Raw genomic sequence first — 8141 nt, forward strand, 5'->3', positions numbered from 1 at the left:
ATATTCATTAACAAATACAGTACAAAAGTTTACTTTTTAACTATAAGACTAACTTGGAATTTTTAATTTAGGTTTTTGGCCTTTCTTACGTAACAGTTTAGTGAGTAACAACGTTTTAATAGACTTAATTGTTTTTTTAAGCTCTAGAAAGTGGTTTAGAAAGGAATTTAAATGTTTTAAAGGTTAAAAATCAATTCAACAAACTATCCAAAACTGGATTTTGTTACCATACAACGTCACACTGAGCAACCTGGTAAGTCCCAGGTTCAAATCCCGTCAATAACCTGTGGCTTTTGGCTATGTGACAGACTCCAAGCCTAGCCTAAAGTGATGTGCAAAATGTTTCAAGTTTAGAGGATCCCGTCAGGGAGAAAGGGTTGCCCTGTATAATACATCCAACGTTGAACTTAAGTTAGATTTCAAAATAGAATCGTTTATTGCAGAAACCCCATAACCAAAAATTCTTTTTTCGATTTTGACTTTTTGTATACAGTAAGTATTAATGATGTAAAAATTGAAGTGCATAATTTGGTGCAGAAACCACACAACTGCGAAAAAATGTTGGCTATGGGGTTTCTGCAATAAACGAGTCAAATTTATATCTTAATAGGAATTCAGACCCTAAATATATCTTGTTCGGGATCAGTCCATGTATATTTAAATGTGAGCATCATAACCACACGGCTATCAAGACAAACCGCTGTTAAAAATTCACTGGTGATAATAACTCTCCGTGGCTATTCAGGAGGCTCATCCCGTGTAGGCTGAAGCCGTTTAAACTTTACAGGTCGGTGACAGGAGACAGATTATTCCATGTCACAGACCAAAGACAGTTGAGTGAGATAGAGATAGAGGGGCGGGCGCTGTTTAATCTGGTTTACTCAACTACATCACCTCTGTAATACCTCGACATGTATATGTTGCTGATCTTAACTCATTGCCCCTTAATACAATCCCCTGATTAATAATGAATGTAATCATATTGAAACCTCATATAACTATTCTGTTTATGTAATATTAATTTTAGCGCATATTTTGTAATGGTAAGAGATTAAACAGTTATAAAATCAGTTTACGACAAGTATTGCATTTTAAAATCTAAACCCGATAAAAACTATAAAGATATTCTGAACATTTAAAGTTATTCATTGGATACATACTCTTTAGTTCACAATATCGTTTTGTTTGACTTATTTATGGTAAATAATCTTATACGTAAGCTCGTCGTCGCTCAGTGAGTAGACTTTAGGTATGACACTGAGATGTGTTTTACAGATGTAAAGTTTTACCAGTAATAAACTACAAGATTATTCCTTAATTCAGTCCAACTACAAAGGAGCCTTAGTTGGACCTGAATAATGTAATGTTTCATGATTTTCGTGGAAGGAGAATCTGTAGATTGTAAATTCTTCTTAGAATAAAGTTTGCGGTTGTAAGCGCCCTGAATGTTATATGCAATGAAATTAACTAGGTTTGATGGAGCTAAATTATAACACTGCACAGAGACAAAAACACTGTTTATTGACTTATGATGATGATAATTATAATGATACTGAATAAATGAAAATGCGTGAATGAAAATATGTAACTTGAAATAAAATGTTAACTTGAATGAAATTTTTGAACATTTAAAGATATCTGAAACGATCGAATGTCGGTGTTCAACTGACCTGTGCCACTCACACCCCAGAAGCCCAGGGGTAGGGATAGCACTTGTTGTTTTGGTGCCAATACTTTTTAAATACATAATCCTATAAAAGCCCCTTACTTCATTTCAAATGTGAAAATAAGTTCTCTATATTTCAAAATATAATCCAGTAACCATTTTGAATACTGTCCTAAATAGTTCCTAATCTAAAATCAGTATGTTTTCTCAGAGGCAATAGATATTATATACAAAATTACTTCATATTTCCATTATGGGAAGAGTGGGAATAACTGCTAAGTCATATGCACCATTAATTGTCATTTTATTGAAACCCAACAGATTGGATATATTATGTTTTATCTAAAAGTGCAAGGTACAACACGAGGTTTAGGAGAACAAGACGTGGACGAATGACAGGAATTACTCATGATAATTAACATTGTTCCACGTGAGATGTTTCTTGCTGTTTACTCGTAAGCAGACAATGGACAGACAAGACAAATAGACACTGGTAAATACTGGCTGTCCCTCCATAACTCACGTACCTTCAGTGCATCTATGTAGACAATTAAAAGAAAATTCCTAAATAATATATTCTATTATTTTCGGTCATATTAAAAAAAATCATTTTTATATTAATTAAGAAAACACTGTTATATTCACAAAAAAATGTCTTTCAAAATAAAATATTAAAAACGGATATTTATTTCGCCAGGATTTAAGCAAATACCATTTAAAATTTGACAAATATTTCTAAGCTCTATATGTATTATTTTTTCTAACATTACTTCAGTCATTGTATTAGAAAGAACACAATAAATATTTATTATGAAACGTTCTCCAAATGTTGGATAGCTACAGTGTACTTGACCTACTGTATGTGGACCGTGTGTTTTGGCTAAGTTTTAAAAATAAAAACTGAGCTTCTATCATTAAAATCAACGAATCTCTACATCAATATGAAACACGGAATATGAATATCTTGTTGCAACAGACACAGATTAAATTGTCCTGTTTCAAATATAAATAAAAAGTGAAAATAGCTCCATAAAAATTAAGAAAACATCTAACATTTATTTGTTTTCATGAAGTTTTCTTCTTTGGTTAAGTATGCAAAATTCTAGTAAATCACTCAATAAGTAATTACTTTAATTTTTATATCCCAATAATTTATTGATATTGTTCCAGTGCCGTAAACTTTGCTAACATCGTATACAGCAACAGACCATGGTTGTAGCCAATATATTCCCTAATCTGACCTCTTGACACATACAATACTATCTACACTAGACAATAACACTCCTCTGTTGTGGAAATTAGTACCATGTTATGTCTACAATGTGTCACTATGTAGCCAATACGTCCGCTTATCTCCCCTATCAACACATGCAATGCTATCTAGTCTGTCAACACTGGACAATAACACTCCTCCTCTGTTGTGGTAATAATTACCATGCTATGCCTACGTCACTATGTAGCCAATACGTCTTCTTATCTCACCTCTTGACACATACAATGCTATCTAGTCTGTCAACACTGGACAATAACACTCCTCCTCTGTTGTGGTAATTAGTACCATGTTATGACTACAATATGTCACTGTGTAGCCAATATCCCCTTATCTCACCACTCAACACATACAATGCTATCTAGTCTGTCAACACTGGACAATAACACTCCTCCTCTGTTGTGGTAATTAGTACCATGTTATGTCTACAATGTGTCACTATGTAGCCAATATCGCCTTATCTCACCACTCAACACATACAATGCTATCAAGTCTGTCAACACTGGACAATAACACTCCACCTCTGTTGTGGTTATTAGTACCATGTTATGTCTACAATGTGTCACTATGTAGCCAATATCGCCTTATCTCACTTCTCAACACATACAATGCTATCTAGTCTGTCAACACTGGACAATAACACTCCTCCTCTGTTGTAGTAATTAGTACCATGTTATGTGTACAATGTGTCAATATGTAGCCAATATCGCCTTATCTCACCACTCAACACATGCAATGCTATCTAGTCTGTCAACACTGGACAATAACACTCCTCCTCTTTTGTGGTAATAATTACCATGCTATGTCTACGTCACTATGTAGCCAATACGTCTTCTTATCTCACCTCTTGACACATACAATGCTATCTAGTCTGTCAACACTGGACAATAACACTCCACCTCTGTTGTGGTAATTAGTACCATGTTATGTCTACAATGTGTCACTATGTAGCCAATATCCCTTTATCTCACCTCTCAACACATACAATGCTATCTAGTCTGTCAACACTTTTACAATAACACTCAACCTCTGTTGTGGTAATTAGTACCATGTTGTGTCTACAATGTGTCACTATGTAGTCAATATCGCCTTATCTCACCACTCAACACATACAGTCATACAATGCTATCTAGTATGTCAACACTGGACATTAACACTCCTCCTCTGTTGTAGTAATTAGTACCATGTTATGTCTACAATGTGTCACTATGTAGCCAATATCGCCTTATCTCACTTCTCAACACATACAATGCTATCTAGTCTGTCAACACTGGACAATAACACTCTTCCTCTGTTGTAGTAATTAGTACCATGTTATGTCTACAATGTGTCAATATGTAGCCAATATCGCCTTATCTCACCACTCAACACATGCAATGCTATCTAGTCTGTCAACACTGGACAATAACACTCCTCCTCTGTTGTAGTAATTAGTACCATGTTATGTCTACAATGTGTCAATATGTAGCCAATATCGCCTTATCTCACCTCTCAACACATACAATGCTATCTAGTCTGTCAACACTGGACAATAACACTCCTCCTCTGTTGTAGTAATTAGTACCATGTTATGTCTACAATGTGTCAATATGTAGCCAATATCGCCTTATCTCACCTCTCAACACATACAATGCTATCTAGTCTGTCAACACTGGACAATAACACTCCTCCTCTGTTGTAGTAATTAGTACCATGTTATGTCTACAATGTGTCAATATGTAGCCAATATCGCCTTATCTCACCTCTCAACACATACAATGCTATCTAGTCTGTCAACACTGGACAATAACACTCCTACTCTGTTGTGGTAATTAGTACCATGTTATGTCTACAATGTGTCACTATGTAGCCAATATCGCCTTATCTCACCTCTCAACACATACAATGCTATCTAGTCTGTCAACACTGGACAACAACACTCCTCCTCTGTTGTAGTAATTAGTACCATGTTATGTCTACAATGTGTCACTATGTAGCCAATATCCCCTTATCTAGCCTCTCAACACATACAATGCTATCTAGGCTGTCAACACTGGACAATAACACTACACTGCTGTTAGTTGTGGTAATTCGTACCATTTTATGTCTACAATGTGTCACTATGTAGCCAATATCCCCTTATCTAGCCTCTCAACACATACAATGCTATCTAGGCTGTCAACACTGGACAATAACACTACACTGCTGTTAGTTGTGGTAATTCGTACCATTTTATATCTACAATGTGTCACTATGTAGCCAATATCCCCTTATCTCACTTCTCAACACATGCAATGCTTTCTAGTTTGTCAACACTGGACAATAACACTACACTGCTGTTAGTTGTGGTAATTCGTACCATTTTATGTTTACAATGTGTCACTATGTAGCCAATATCGCCTTATTTCACTTCACAACACATACAATGCTATCTAGTCTGTCAACACTGAACAATAACACTCCTCCTCTGTTGTAGTCATTAGTACCATGTTATGTCTACAATGTGTCAATATGTAGCCAATATCGCCTTATCTCCCCTCTCAACACATACAATGCTATTTAGTCTGTCAACACTGGACAATAACACTATACTGCTGTTAGTTATGGTAATTAGTACCATTTTATGTGTACAATGTGTCAATATGTAGCCAATATCGCCTTATCTTACCTCTCAACACATACAATGCTATCTAGTCTGTCAACACTGGACAATAACACTCCTAGCTCTTCTGTTGTGGTAATTAGTACCATGTTATGTCTACAATGTGTCACAATGTAGCCAATATCCCCTTATCTACATCTCAACACATACAATGCTATCTAGTCTGTCAACACTGGACAATAACACTCCTAGCTCTTCTGTTGTGGTAATTAGTACCATGTTATGTCTACAATGTGTCACTATGTAGCCAATATCCCCTTATCTACATCTCAACACATACAATGCTATCTAGTCTGTCAACACTGGACAATAACACTCCTAGCTCTTCTGTTGTGGTAATTAGTACCATGTTATGTCTACAATGTGTCAATATGTAGCCAATATCCCCTTATCTACATCTCAACACATACAATGCTATCTAGTCTGTCAACACTGGACAATAACACTCCTAGCTCTTCTGTTGTGGTAATTAGTACCATGTTATGTCTACAATGTGTCACTATGTAGCTCATATCCCCTTATCTAGCCTCTCAACACATACAATGCTATCTAGTCTGTCAACACTGGACAATAACACTCCTCCTCTGTTGTAGTCATTAGTACCATGTTATGTCTACAATGTGTCACTATGTAGCCAATATCCCCTTATCTCACCTCTCAACACATACAATGCTATCTAGTCTGTCAACACTGAACAATAATACTCCTAGCTCCTCTGTTGTAGTAACTATTACCATGTTATGTCTACAATATGTCACTATGTAGCCAATATCGCCTTATCTCACCTCTCAACACATACAATGCTATCTAGTCTGTCAACACTGGACAATAACACTCCTACTCTGTTGTGGTAATTAGTACCATGTTATGTCTACAATGTGTCACTATGTAGCCAATATCGCCTTATCTCACCTCTCAACACATACAATGCTATCTAGTCTGTCAACACTGGACAACAACACTCCTCCTCTGTTGTAGTAATTAGTACCATGTTATGTCTACAATGTGTCACTATGTAGCCAATATCCCCTTATCTAGCCTCTCAACACATACAATGCTATCTAGGCTGTCAACACTGGACAATAACACTACACTGCTGTTAGTTGTGGTAATTCGTACCATTTTATATCTACAATGTGTCACTATGTAGCCAATATCCCCTTATCTCACTTCTCAACACATGCAATGCTTTCTAGTTTGTCAACACTGGACAATAACACTACACTGCTGTTAGTTGTGGTAATTCGTACCATTTTATGTTTACAATGTGTCACTATGTAGCCAATATCGCCTTATTTCACTTCACAACACATACAATGCTATCTAGTCTGTCAACACTGAACAATAACACTCCTCCTCTGTTGTAGTCATTAGTACCATGTTATGTCTACAATGTGTCAATATGTAGCCAATATCGCCTTATCTCCCCTCTCAACACATACAATGCTATTTACTCTGTCAACACTGGACAATAACACTACACTGCTGTTAGTTGTGGTAATTAGTACCATTTTATGTGTACAATGTGTCAATATGTAGCCAATATCGCCTTATCTTACCTCTCAACACATACAATGCTATCTAGTCTGTCAACACTGGACAATAACACTCCTAGCTCTTCTGTTGTGGTAATTAGTACCATGTTATGTCTACAATGTGTCAATATGTAGCCAATATCCCCTTATCTACATCTCAACACATACAATGCTATCTAGTCTGTCAACACTGGACAATAACACTCCTAGCTCTTCTGTTGTGGTAATTAGTACCATGTTATGTCTACAATGTGTCACTATGTAGCCAATATCCCCTTATCTACATCTCAACACATACAATGCTATCTAGTCTGTCAACACTGGACAATAACACTCCTAGCTCTTCTGTTGTGGTAATTAGTACCATGTTATGTCTACAATGTGTCACTATGTAGCTCATATCCCCTTATCTAGCCTCTCAACACATACAATGCTATCTAGTCTGTCAACACTGGACAATAACACTCCTCCTCTGTTGTAGTAATTAGTACCATGTTATGTCTACAATGTGTCACTATGTAGCCAATATCCCCTTATCTCACCTCTCAACACATACAATGCTATCTAGTCTGTCAACACTGAACAATAATACTCCTAGCTCCTCTGTTGTGGTAACTAGTACCATGTTATGTCTACAATATGTCACTATGTAGCCAATGTATACGCTTATCTCACCCCTCAACACATACAGTCATACAATGCTATCTAGTTGGTCAACACTGGACAATAACACTACACTGCTGTTAGTTGTGGTAATTAGTACCATGTTATGTCTACAATGTGTCACTATGTAGCCAATATCCCCTTATCTAACCTCACAACACATACAATGCTATATAGTATATCTAGCCATGTATTTTTTCTCCCTCTATTTAAGCATTATTATAATGTCTTAGGTGAAAAATGCCATGTCAATGAAATAGCTTATCACAGTCAGTACTGAATAATTTAGACAAGGTGTCCAACTCATGTTCCACCTTTCTTCTTTTCATATTTGGGTTAATATAAGTCTTAGTTGCGTCTTCATAT

Source organism: Macrosteles quadrilineatus, unplaced genomic scaffold (assembly GCF_028750875.1).
Source record: "Macrosteles quadrilineatus isolate MER2022 unplaced genomic scaffold, UCM_ALF_1.0 Scaffold_3__2_contigs__length_128488019, whole genome shotgun sequence".
Lineage (NCBI taxonomy): Eukaryota > Metazoa > Arthropoda > Insecta > Hemiptera > Cicadellidae > Macrosteles > Macrosteles quadrilineatus.